This window comes from Pseudoliparis swirei, chromosome 3 (assembly GCF_029220125.1).
Source record: "Pseudoliparis swirei isolate HS2019 ecotype Mariana Trench chromosome 3, NWPU_hadal_v1, whole genome shotgun sequence".
NCBI classification, from domain to species: Eukaryota; Metazoa; Chordata; class Actinopteri; order Perciformes; family Liparidae; genus Pseudoliparis; species Pseudoliparis swirei.
This window is the reverse complement of record NC_079390.1, coordinates 21,766,459-21,781,378: the sequence shown is the minus strand read 5'-3', so window position 1 is coordinate 21,781,378 and position 14,920 is coordinate 21,766,459.

Sequence of the window (14,920 nt, the reverse complement as noted above, 5' to 3'; positions counted from 1 at the left end):
TAAGATGTGGAACCTTTTTAAACAACGCAGTGAACAACACTATTATATCTCTTCGTGTAACATACACCCACTTGTATATTGTGTGATCTGAATAACGCTGCGGTCTATTTAGTCTGTCTAACTTTCAGTCTTATGATGGCACTGGTAATGATGGGGAACAGGATGGAGGGGGAGGGGGGGGGGGGCGCTCTGGATGGGCAATGAAACTCAGCTGAACAGTGTTAATATAGGATTATCGGAACTCAGGCGGTCAGGGAGAAGGTCGGTGGTCATCGAACCTGGACGGGACGCGCTCTGCTCTTGGACCTTTTGTCCGAAGAGGGAGGAGCTTGTGCTTCTAGTGTAGAAGCCCGCCTCCTGCACATTACCAAAGCGGCGTCGCGTGGCGGTACGTTGTTACGACCACCGTGACACGTGGCGGCGTGATCTAAGAAGGCCAGTTGGATGTAATAGGTCCATCGTTTTAATAAAGGTCACATAAAAGATTAAACTACCCAGACAGGGTTTTACATTTTACTATTCATGGCGGCAATTTGGTTAACAATTTGACAAATTGCTCAGTAATCTACCGGGATTTCTACTTTCTAGGATTGCTTTTTTTGTGACTTTTAATGGAAAAGTCCGGAGACTGCTTCCGATTCCAACACGAGGACGACACGGCGGCACATTTACGTAATAAAATGTCTGGAAGGGGGTTCTCGTCTGTCGAGACGCGGCGGCTCCAGCTGCGAGCTGCAGGGGGGGGGGGGGGGGGCACATCTGATTCCCTTTTCCCCGGACATTACGCTGAATAGATGACCATAAAGATCATTGTAAAACGAGAGCTGGAAACTGGAAGAAAACTGGGAGCGGCAGGGCGCAAATGTCACACAGATAATATTGCATCCCGCTGGGGAACATCACCCTTTCACGGCGGATCACGGTAATGACTTTATGAACTTCTTTAATGAAAAGATTTTAACTATTAGGGACAAGATTAATAATCTCTTGCCCATAACCAGTGCCAATCTGTTCTCAAGTGGAATGGCCTTGGAAACCGCTGTATGCCCTGGTGTATATTTGGAGGGATTTTCTCCTATCAACCGTGACCAATTATTTTCAACGGTTTCTACTTCGAACACGTCTACCTGTCTCTTGGACCCCATCCGGACGAGGCTGCTTAAAGACGTTTTGCCTTTAATGGCGGCTCTCTATTAGATATTATCAATGTGTCTCTGCTAACAGGCCACGTACCACACTCCTTCAAGGTGGCTGTTATTAAACCTCTCCTGAAGAAGCCCACTCTGGATCCAGAGGTATTGGCTAACCACAGACCGATCTCTAACCTCCCCTTCCTCTCCAAGATCCTTGAGAAAGTGGTGCTAAATCAGTTGTGCGACTTTCTACATCATAATAGTTTATTTGAGAAATTTCAATCAGGATTTAGAAAACACCACAGCACCGAGACGGCACTGGTGAAAATTACAAATGACCTCTTAATGGCAGCAGATAAAGGACTCCTCTCTGTCCTGGTCTTGTTAGACCTTAGTGCTGCATTCGACACCATTGACCATGACATCCTGTTACAGAGACTGGAGCAGTCGATTGGCATTTCAGGCACGGCGGCACTAATTTGGTTTAAATCCTATTTATCAGATCGATCTCAGTTTGTATTTGTAAACGATGACGCCTCGATAACCACTAACGTTAATCACGGAGTTCCACAAGGTTCTGTGCTTGGACCAATTTTATTTACCTTATACATGCTTCCTTTGGGCAATATTATCGGAAACACTCCATAAACTTTCATTGTTATGCAGATGACACTCAACTATATTTATCGATAAAACCAGAGGAGAGCAACCAACTCTGTAAAATGCAAGCATGTCTTAAAGACATCAAAACATGGATGACGTGCAACTTCTTGATGTTAAACTCAGACAAAACGAAGTAATTTTAATCGCCCTGAGCACCTCAGAGATCAATTATCTGGTGATGTGGATTCTGTAGACGGCATTGCCCTGGCATCCAACACCACTGTAAAGAATCTTGGCGTTATCTTTGATCGGGACTTGTCCTTTAACTCCACGTAAAGCAAATCTCAGGGACTGCATTCTTTCATCTCGTAATATTTCAAAAATCAGGCACATCTTGTCTCAAAAGATGCAGAAAATTGGTTCACTTGGCGTTTCGTTACTTCGGGACTGGATTACTGCAACTCCTGATCAGTAGGCTGCTCTAATAAATCTCTTTGGTCCCTCCAGTTGATCCAGAATGCTGCAGCTCGTGTTCTCACTAACCTAAGAAAAGAGATCACATCACTCCTGCACTAGCTGCTCTGCACTGGCTCCCAGTAAAATCAAGAATCACTTTAAAAATTCTTCTCTTAACCTACAAAGCCTTGATTGGTGATGCTCCATCATATCTTAAGGAGCTTGTCGTACCATATTGCCCCACTAGAGAGCTACTCTCACTAAATGCGGGACTACTTGTAGTTCCTAGAGTCTTAAAAAGTAGAATGGGAGCCAGAGCCTTTGATTATCAAGCTCCTCTTTTATGGAACCAGCTTCCAATTTCAGTCCGGGAGGCAGACACAGTCACCTCGTTTAAGAGTAGACTTAAGACCTTCCTCTTTGACAGAGCTTATAGTTAGGGCTGAATCAGGTTCACCTGGTCCAGCCCTTGATATGCTGCTATAGGCTTATAGCTGCCGGGGACGTTTTAGGATGCACTGAGTACCTATCTCCTCTTTTTTCTCTCTTAAGGATGAATTTTCATCTCAATCACCGTTACTAACTCTGCTTTCTCCCGGAAGTCCTTTTGACTTTACGCCTCATGGGGTCATCGGACCCTATGACGGCATGAATCTATCTGCCTGATGGATCGTCTGGGTCGGAATTCCTGCTCATGACTACGCCACTGTCCTGTTGAGACTCCGCCCACCTCCTATGTTGGAAACAACATTTTAATCACTTTGTTCTGTTTATAATTCTGTACTTTTCCATTGTGTTTATGTGACTTAATTTTTAGATAATTACTTGGTGGAAATATATGTCTTGCGACACATCAGATCTCCAGTCAGAGGCAATTCCTAAAGAGGAAGCCAATGCGGTGTGAGTAAATATGTATACATTTTATTGTTTAGAAGACTTTTAACTTAATAAAATAAAGCGACTGTCATTCATTTTATAGTATGACCAATTAGTTTTCTATCTCTTTCTAGCCATTTCTATGGAGACTCGGATGGAACAGTGAAAATGAAAATTCCCCACAAAACAGGGTCCAACCACTAGCGGGACAGTTGTCCTCAATCATGCCTCCTCCTAACTATTCCATGTACTCCATCACCAGCAGGACAGCGAACGACACGCCCACCTGGCGAGGGGCGGTGTGGTTCAGACACCATTGCCTGCTGTGGTGAGCAACACCTCAAACGGCTATGGGATTCAAATTGAACCTTTTAATCATTAAATTTTTTTAAATGTTAACAATTGTTAATTGGATACAAGACATGCAATACACACTGTCACATTGAATCCAAGTGAATATGATTATTATGATTGCATTAATGAAATTGTATACAACTTGATATTTCCATATTTTATGTAAAATCTCTTAATCGTTATATTTTTTAACTGTTTTTCGAATGGTTTTTTTATATAGCTGTTCCAGTTCAAATCCTAGGCATGCTGGAGACAATTACAGAGGTGAGAGACCCGGTTCCGTTTCCGTGTACCACAATGGAGGAAGTGGACCTTTTTGAGCAACGGCTCAAAGATCCCGTCAACATTCTAATGAGTGGTGAGTTTTTTTGTTTTAAGAATCTCCATAAAGCTGATTAAAATCTATTGTATGTAATTAACACTAGACAATACCATGTTTGATGGAAATGTTTTTTCAAACATTCTGTAAAGTATCAAATATTAATCGTACTTTTCGATCCATTTGATTTCCTCCTGATCGGACGACATGATGCCAAACGTGGAACATCCCCGAATGAATGGAAAAAAATTATTCAGTCAAATGACATCTAAGACTTTGCTCCTGCGTAAGTAACTCATATTTAATGAAAACAATTTGGATTCACCCAGAGGTCTTGAGTAGTGTTCAAACTTACGAATAACCATCTTTCCCAGATCTTTTTTTAACGGTGCTAAATAAAATGTTTGAATTGCAACTTTATTCTCTACTTGGGTAAATGTTACTCGACTATATCTTTACATAATAGTTATATGATATATTGGCTCTAAATATAGCATAGCACACCTTAAGTGCCAGACAGCTACTAGATTTTAGACTGCATTTCTGCTCTATGTTGCACTGAGGATTCATGAGATTTTGTATCTGCTTGTGTGATTACAGATGCCGTCAGAAAGAATCATGCCACACATGCATCCACTGATGAACAGATTCTAAAGCATGCCATTAGGTGGTTCAACCTGGCAGCAAACCGGGGTAGCTCCAGGAGGCGTGCTACTGTCGACATCCCCCACACTGAACAGAATTAAAAATATATTTTTATATATAATATATATTTATATTTTTATATATATATACACACACACCAGTTCTCAGTTGGAAGTTCCACCATTCACTTGAGGCCACTGCGACCTATTCTCTGGGAGAATTGTGGTATTTGGGTTAGGTGGTCGGTATTTATGGTTGTATTAGTTGTAGCTCTTGTGTTCTAATGTGAGCTATAGTTTTTACTCTATATGTATGTGTGTATATAATGTCTAGAAATAATTATAAATAAATACGATGCATACGTGTACAAGAAATAATTTGATGTCCTTTTAATAAACTGTTTTTGATATTTCCGATTGCATTTCTTTTTTCCCCATTGATGCATATTAAATATATGTCGGTATGTAAAGTAATTGATCCGGGCCAAATGAGCTGCTTTATGGAAGGATCCAAATGGAATGAATATGGGTGCATACGGCTGTACATCTAGCCACTGATCCGGAGCCTATGACGCATCCGAGGGAGTCAGTTTGCTATCTGTGATATTAATTGTGTTACATTGAACTGGAATAGGCCTTTACTGTTCAAAATATTGAAAATGACTGCTATTAAAAACATTTGATTTCCACATTCCAAGTTGTGCAAGTAAAAAATAGAGGGTGAGTTTGGCCTGTATTATAGAGATTTATGCCCGCATGGACACTTCCAGGCCGGTTAAATTAACTGGGTTTGCCCTAACGACGGAGGCCCGATTCTGCCATAGTTGCTTGCTACTTTGGGCGTCCTTTAGCTGGCAAAAGACAGTAACCTTTGCCCATGTGATTGAGGCCCAGTGCTGCTATAGTGCATGCCGTCTTGGGCATCCACACAACGGTGAAAGAGGGGGAGTTTGGCCCTAAGAAAGTAGGCCTTGTGCTGCTGCAGTGCATGCTGTCTTGGGCATGCGTAAGTCAGCCAAAGACTGCATTTAGCCGGGGGAATTGAGGACAGCAGTTTCTTTATCCGAGAAACAGCGTTGTTGGCTGCCTTTAATTCAACCTTTTCAGCCTGGACGCAGAGCTCAAGTAGTCTTGAATGTGCCTCAAAAATGTATGGTATTTACGGGTTAAATCAGCCTTTTCGTCATTTGAGATCTTATACTCAGCCAATTTAGCCTGGAGATGATGCTGTAGTGCATTATCAAACTGCACAATTACTGTTGAATCTACCTTGCTTCCATAGACAACTAACATACTTTAAAGACATTCACTGTCTACAGTGAGCAGTTGAACAATTAAAATGTACATTGTCCCATATAAAGGATGGCTAATGGCGAACTACTTTGGCCAACACCTTGGATCTGCTGGATTTGAGCTATGCAGAAGAATAAAGACAAGAAGAGGAAATGGCCAATGGATTGACTTGCTACATGCGGTTAAAGTTTGAAAACATGTTGCAACCTGTATGGGATAATGGCCATGTTGGCAAATGAGTGTTGCTGTGGGCAAAGGCTGAACTCTAAACCAACCTGCCGCATAACACTGCAACACAGTTCGGGGAAAATGACATTGTCATGTTTGCACAGTTGGCATTTTGGTGGTTCTAAAGGAAAGGTCAGGGATTTGTTAAAATGCAAGAGGGTCATACTATGGGCCATCTGAATGTAAATAGAATGTCACCATGATATCAATCCAGCGATAAGCAATATATGCAGTGATTATTGTTGATTGTTCCATCTCAATTGCCGTCATCAGTCCTCATTTGGGTTATTGTGCAGGGAATGGCACTAAAACTTTTTACAAATATTTGGGTGCTTCATTTTCTTTAATTAAAGACCCACTAAACACTGGGCCTCTACTTGTGTGTTCTTGTGTTGAGGCTAACCGGGGAAATAATAGTAATAATACAAATAATAATCTACCACTTCTGAGTAGACTCAATGTAGAGGAAACGCTTCATATGGATCAATGTGTTGGAGTTCTGTTGACTGTAGACTAGTAAGTATACTACAAAGGAATTGAATGACCAACCGTCGCCCCTCTCAGCCGGCCTTAAAAACATACTAAGTGTGGAAATATATATATATAGCCTACCATGTGTCTATGTGTGTTTGTGTTAACCTATAGGTATTATTACAACTTTACCATATAGTATTTCATTTGTATTCATACACTGCAATGGAAAGAGTTAATTGAATATACCAGCCTATAAATACAACTAAATACAGACATTTCTTTAGTTTCTTTCAAAACAAGTCATCTTTTTCTATATTTGTTATGTTACCACGCTAAAACCATTGCTATTGGCTGTCTCCCCACGTTGCTTTGAACATGATTGGATAATCTGCCTGTCACTCAGAGAACTGGCCAATGAGAACTGTCCGCGCCTCGGATTTGAAATTACGTCTGTTTGAGCGGGAAGCCGCAGCGGGGCAGGCCCTACTCGGCAGGTCTGCTAGTGTCTGCTGTTGACCTACCTGCATTATTACCTGAAGTATTTTACATATGCCTGCGATTTTAACTTGTGGGATGTCAACGGAGAAAGAAAGACTGGGACACAGAGGAAGGATCATACGGGATGTGGTGACCAGCAAAGTTACGTGAATTGATATCCTGCAAAATTATTGAAGATATCAGGTAAGAAAACATTTTCACTGTTACTTTCTGAAACAACCTAATGTAATTTTCTGTTTAGCATAGTTTAAACATATTTCATTTAGACATATGGAAACAAATTAATCATTTATATGTTTAAAAGTAATGTTATTACATTAAAATCAGTTAATTAGTGTGTTTAATACAGTTCATAATGGATTAAATAATGCTATAGGTGGATAAACGGACTGTTACAAAGAGTTTGGTTAGCTAGTTAAGTAAACTAGCTTCAGGTAACGTTAGCTTGTTGGCATGATTCTGTCTCACAACCAGAAAAACATACTTGAATGTGGTTTAGGGTGGGTGACATGGATATAATTGACAGTATTCTTCACTTTTTCGAACCGTACTGCACACAGCACTGGACCCTGAGCAGTGCATGGCCTGCAAGATCATGAGAAGGCTGAAGAACCAGGAGTGACAAGATACCACTGGATGTTGGGGCACATAATTCCACTCAGGGACAGGTAAGTAAACAGGCAAGACATAGAGAGAGATAGGATTTGTTCTTACAAAAAACAATATAAAACAGCAAACATGTGCATTTAAACAGAAACAATACACACATACATACTGTAAAAATGTCTTGTGTTCATTTAAGAAGCCTGCTCAAAACAAATGCATGCATGAGTTACTCTAAGTCAGACTGGGAAATAAAGCCTCTAATTTTTGTAAATGTTTCTGAGTTGGAAAAAGGCACCTTGGTGATGCTGGTGATATGATTCTTAAAATTGAGTTCACCTTCCATGGTCACTTATAGGTTTGTGATTTGTTTTAGTGGTCTGAAAATGTCTGTTTACCAACGGTCCCCATCCAACCTGACAGGCGTGTGAGGATCTGCAGAAAAGAATGGCAGAACATCCCAAATCCAGGTGTGTAAAGCTTGTCGCGTTTTATCGAAGAGACGAGGCTTTAACCGTGCCAAAGGTGCATTAACTAAGTACCAAGTAAAGGGTCTGAATACGTATGTCAATGTGATAATCCAGTTTTCTTTTTTATTACAGGGTATTGAGTGTAGATTGATGAGGTAAAATTAATTCAAATGATTCTATCATAAGGTTGCAACATAACAAAATGGGAAAAAGTGAAAAAGTCTGAATACTTTCTGCATGCACGAAATATGTGGTGGCAGTTTTTCTGATTCATTTCACATTACCCTTTTCAACACTGATAATAGCTAATTACGAAACTTTCTTATATTTTTCAGCTCAATAAGGATTGGAACAACATTGACGGAAACACCCAAAGTCCATCACTCGTAGTATCCACTGCAGCATATATAAAAGATATTAGTCCATTTGAACCACTATTGCAAAACCTTACATTGTGATTAATATTAGATATGATTTCTCAAGTACTTTAATGATCTGAGCAAAGCACTTTTTTAAGACAGTTCTTCCACTGGCCATAAAAAAAACTGAGGAGCTTTTCCTTCGGCCTTACTTTGAGTTGTACGGTGGCCTTGAGAGGTCAGGGCACTACAACTTAATAAAACATGCTAATCGACAAAACACAAGCAAATTAAGAAAACAACTTCATCAAATTGACAGCACATGTGCAGCATTTAGAAAAAGCGCTGCAAATTCAGACGACACAACGGTACAGAAAAGCGCTGCAAATTAAGAAAAAGTGTTTCAAGAGGACACTAAATCGTGATGAACACAGCTTGGACAGGCTTGCTGTTGCTATGGTTTGTGACTCATGAAGTTATTGAAATCGGGTATTGTATCATCTGTTTACGTTGTGGACCTACAATATGCTACTGCTCTACTCACGGAAAGTGAGCTGCATGCACCTCGCAGGACCTTGCAGAGCGGAAAAGCTGAATTATATCAGTCATTCTAATTATTTCTGAGGAGATTTGACAGATTTTAAACTGTACTATCCGGTTTAACAGTGTGGACAGACAGCCTGTAGCCTGCATCATATTCATGTAGGCATTATTAGACAAAAAAAATATACAGTCGTATAGTCTACAGTAAGCCAAGCATTCCCATGAGACTTCTTTCCTTGAAAAATCCCCAAACAGACCACTATTACCTTACCTGAAATAAACATACCTCGTACTACTATCACCACCATAAAGTTATTGCTTATATGGTTATTATGCAAGCTACAGTTAACGTAACTTTTTCAATTTTGAAGATGAGGTCATATGAGATTGAATTCTGCTTTTCGCTCTGCAAAGTCCTATGAGTTGCGTGCAGCGGTCACTTTACGTGCAGAGTAAAGCAGCAGCAAAAGTCAGTTCCCAACATAAACAGATGGTATACGGAGCCGACGTCACTTCAATAACTTCACGAGTCTCAAACTAGCAGCAACAAACATGTTCAAACCGTGCTCAGCACCATTGTCCTTTGGAAACACTTCTGTTTTCTGTATTTGTAATGTAATGTAATGTAATGTAATGTAATGTAATGTTTTCTAAATACTGGACATGTGTTGTCAAATTGCTAAAGTTTAATCTTAACTTGCCTGTGTTTTGTCTTTTTGCATGTGTTTTCTTAAGTGGCAGTGTGTTGATCTCTCAGGGCCACCGTAGAGTTAGCATACTTTTCAAAGACATGTCGTCATCATTATCATCATCTACCCTTTTTTTATTTCTAAAGGGGCATTGAGGAAAAGACCCTCAGACATGTCACAATATAATTATCGGTGGTTGGTTTGATCTAGATGTATCAATTAGCTTCTTTATTTTGTTTAGCTACAAGTGTGTTTACCTTGCTATGATACATCTGTGAAACGTGCCCATTGTTGTGAATCCACTTCTTTCTTCTTCTCGTGATTCACATGTTTCTGATGGAAGTGCTAAGACATGCACTGCGTGCAGCTTTAAATAGGTAATAATTTAATTACTATCATTCTCAAAGCTGACTGTTCAGATTGACAGAATGTCAATTGGTACAGACAATTTCAAAATAGTTAGTTTAAGTTTGTTTAAAGGAATGGGAAGAAATGAAAGCCAACTTTCTCAGGACTTTCCAGTGAATTTGTTTGTCCTTCCCTTTTTCCCCCCAGATGCACCGAGGATCTGGCTGATTACTGGAAATTTGGAAGATTGTTCTTTATCTGCACTGTCACTTCTGGTAAATATTTATGAAGAAGAAATATACTTTATTAATCCCCAAGGGGAAATTAGTTCTCTGCATTTAACCCATCCTTAGTTATTAAGGAGCAGTGGGCTGCAGTGATGCGACCAGGAAGCAACTGGGGGTTCAGTGCCTTGCTCAAGGACACTTGACTTGCAACTAATGGGAGAGCAGGATCGAACCGACAACCTTGGGGTTGCAGGACTTACCCCACTGAGCTACAGCCGCCCACAATTATGGACCTTTTGCGGTATGTTTTGCTTTCACTTATCAACTGATAGTGAATAATTGGTTGATTTTGAAAATGTACATTAAATAAAATGTTTTAAAATCAATATTGGTGTGTACTTTATATGTAATTCAGTTTCTAACCCTACTTTAATTGAAACATTGAATGTTTTGTAGATGTTTCAATGTATTTAGATTTTCACAGTAATCTCAAAAGCTTATATTTCATAATAATTGAACACTTGTAATAGTACAGGAGAAATCTGTAAAATCACAGTATTTCACTGCAAAACCTTTATAAATATCATTTTATTGAAGGTGTTTGATTGTAATAATATAGGAAAAATCTGTAAAATCACAGTATTTCACTGCAGAACCTTTAGAAATATCACTTTATTGAAGGTGTTTGATTGTAATAATATCGGAAAAATCTGTAAAATCACAGTATTTCACTGCAGAACCTTTAGAAATATCACTTTATTGAAGGTGTTTGATTGTAATAATATAGGAAAAATCTGTAAAATCACAGTATTTCACTGCAGAACCTTTAGAAATATCACTTTATTGAAGGTGTTTGATTGTAATAATATAGGAAAAATCTGTAAAATCACAGTATTTCACTGCAGAACCTTTAGAAATATCACTTTATTGAAGGCGTTTGACTAATAATATAGGAAAAATCTGTAGAATTACAGTATTTCACTGCAGAACCTTTAGAAATATCACTTTATTGAAGGTGTTTGATTGTAATAATACATTCAAAATCTGTAAAATTACAGTATTTCACTGCAGAAGCTTTAGAAATATGACTTTATTGAAGGTATTTGACTGTAATAATATAGGCAAAATCTGTAAAATTACAGTATTTCACTGCAGAAGCTTTAGAAATATCACTTTATTGAAGGTATTTGACTGTAATAATAAAGGAAAAATCTGTAAAATAACAGTATTTCACTGCAGAACCTATAGAAATATCACTTTAATTAAGGTGTTTGATTGTAATATTACAGGAAAAATCTGTAAAAAAACAGTATTTCACTGCAAAATCTTTAATGAAAATTACTGTAAATTTATGGTTTTCGTCCTTTATTTGAAGTAAGGTATTTTACCTTAAATTTACGGTTTTTGTTTGGCAGCCGTAGCTGCCACTCATTTGACCTTCTTTTTACGGGTTTTTTTCTTACAGTGTACTTAAGTTCACTGTTGCTGTCGCGTTGATTGTTGTTTGTCATGTCTAAATGTTGCACCTTCCGCCAAAAAAAATTCCTCGTTTGTGTAAACATTCCTGGCAATAAAACGGTTTCTGATTCTGATTTTCTGATTCTGATAATAGACCGCCGAAGATCACAACCTTTTGGGGTTCTGTCACGTGTCCATTGGAGGCCCCATCGGGCCACTTCGAGTTCACGGAGGGATGGCCGCGCCTCCTTTTTTAAGATGTGGAACCTTTTTAAACAACGCAGTGAACAACACTATTATATCTCTTCGGGTAACATACACCACTTGTATATTGTGTGATCTGAATAACGCTGCGGTCTATTTAGTCTGTCTAACTTTCAGTCTTATGATGGCACTGGTAATGATGGGGAACAGGATGGAGGGGGAGAGGGGGGGGGGCGCTCTGGATGGGCAATGAAACTCAGCTGAACAGTGTTAATATGAGATTATCGGAAACTCAGACGGTCAGGGAGAAGGTCGGTGGTCATCGAACCTGGACGGGACGCGCTCTGCTCTTGGACCTTTTGTCCGAAGAGGGAGGAGCTTGTGCTTCTAGTGTAGAAGCCCCGCCTCCTGCACATTACCAAACGGCGTCGCGTGGCCGAGGGTACGTTGCTACGGCCACCGGTGACACGTGAAGCGTGATCTAAGAAGGCCAGTTGGATGTAATAGGTCCATCGTTTTAATAAAGGTCACATAAAAGATTAAACTACCCAGACAGGGTTTTACATTTTACTATTCATGGCGGCAATTTGGTTAACAATTTGACAAATTGCTCAGTAATCTACCGGGATTTCTACTTTCTAGGATTGCTTTTTTTGTGACTTTTAATGGAAAAGTCCGGAGACTGCTTCCGATTCCAACACGAGGACGACACGGCGGCACATTTACGTAATGAAATGTCTGGAAGGGGGTTCTCGTCTGTCGAGACGCGGCGGCTCCAGCTGCGAGCTGCAGGGGGGGGGGGGGGGGGCACATCTGATTCCCTTTTCCCCGGACATTACGCTGAATAGATGACCATAAAGATCATTGTAAAACGAGAGCTGGAAACTGGAAGAAAACTGGGAGCGGCAGGGCGCAAATGTCACACAGATAATATTGCATCCCGCTGGGGAACATCACCCTTTCACGGCGGATCACGGGGAGATGTTTCCTGAGCGTACGTGGCCGTACTGGACTGAAGCGCTTCTTGAATGAAGGGGCGAAAAAAAGCAGTGTGGTTAAAAAAAAGGGGGGGGGGGGAATAAGTCACGTGACAGTTGGAGTAAGGGAAATTTCAACTGACTCCCGCCATAATGTATAAAACGGATTGAAATTTGTTCAGGGATGGTATTGAATTAAAATTGTTATTGAATTAAAATTGTTATTGAATCAAAGTGATATTAGAGCCCCTGACAGCGTGTAATCGCAATCAGTTGAATTGCCTAATTCAAACGGAAAGCCATGGGGAAGAGAGAGCGAGAGAGAGAGAGAGAGATTAATTTTCATCCCTAACTACCTCTAACTATGTTTACATCAGGCTGTGCAATTAAGTAAATATGAATATCATGTGTGTGTGTCAGGAAAGATCTAATAATTTAGCCTAAACTTTCACTCTTGTCTGAACCTAAATTTGAGAAAATCTTTAATTGCAAATTCAGATTGTGCGCAGCTGCAAAAAAACCTGCAGATGCACCTCGTAACACGTAGCAACCATATGCATGATCAGTGTGTGTGTGTGTAGGTGTGTGTGTGTGTGTGTGTGTGTGTGTGGAGCGTGCCTCTGCTACTACCCATCTACACTCCCAATACGTCAAAATACAAATGCTTGATTTGTCGACATGGTCACAATTTCAGATTTTAAATTTGTGTGTGTGTGTGTGTGTGTGTGTCCCTCAGCAACCCCTCATGTTAATAAACTTGCATACGTGAAGAGCTGGGGACAGTGAGGCCTTTCACAATACCGATATACACAAATATATTTCCAGAAAAGGACCATTTTGTGCGAAAACGATGTACTATAAATCTGTGTATAGAAAGATGTCTTCTCCATTCTTCTCACGTCCTCTTTTCAGATTGTAAACAACAACACTATGCATCACAGCCAACATCTGGAAAGGCGTGGGACGAACCCAAACCCAGAGTCTCAGCCCGTTAAACATCTGCCGCCCCCCCCGCCCCCCGGGACACCTGTCCTGGGTTCTAATACGGCTGGAAGCATGATGCAGTTGTTCTCATGTCCATTTCTGTTAATTTTTAGACAACAAAACGAGTATGAAATAGTGATTTAAAATCTGGGCTCATAAATACTGCATAAATAAATGAAATTAGCATATTTTAATCAAACGGAGAGGAAGAATAAACGCAGCGTTGTGATTCGCAGCGAGAGTCCAGCGGCGCCGTCAGAGGGCGCGGCCGCACTCTAAAAAGCCCAACTTCAAATTTGTTGTCCTAACACATTTTTTAAAGTTGAGTCAACAAATGCCTTTGAAAAAAGTTGAACTAACTCAAAATGTCAATTTCATGAATAAAGAGTGGAATCCACTTAAAATGTTAAGTTGAGAAAACTTAATGTAGTGGTTTGGGCATCTGCTGAGGTAACTAAGGCCACTGCGCATGTATGTCAGTAAACACACACATATATATATATATATATATATATATATATACAAATACATATATAAATACATATATATAAAAATGTAAATACATATATATACTACTTTAATCTTATATTTTAAATAATAAAATAATATAAACATATTTTCTTTAGCCCCTGTTTAATATACATTGGTTTTTGATACCATTGTTTGTTTATTATATTTAGATATGGATTAGATTTGGAAGGATATTGTCCATTGTTTAATGGCAGATTTGCTCCAGTTCAGGTTTTTGTCACTTATTGAATTAAAGGGAGCCTGTACCGTGAGAGCAAATGTTTCCCTGTATTTTGCTCAATTTATTTATTTAATTTAACAGACTATGAAGATTGAAATACTATAATACTAATGTGTAGGAGGTGACTCTTGTATGAAAGTGGTATATTTTAGTTTTAAAATCTGCATAAAAATGTCTTTTGACTTTTAAATTGTATTGTTACAGAATGGGAAGAAAAAAAATGAAAATTTAAAAGAGGCGGTGAATATTTATTATAGTCTCTGTATGCTTGTTTTTGTGTAGAATACAGACAGGGAGGAATCTTACGTGAAAGGAGTTGAACTGGGAATACTGCAGAGTGGGTGGAGCGGAGGTGTGGTTCAGGGAACGGTGTCTGATTGTCATCAGCTGGACCGATTGGTAATCAGATTGGTAATCAGTCCAGCTGAT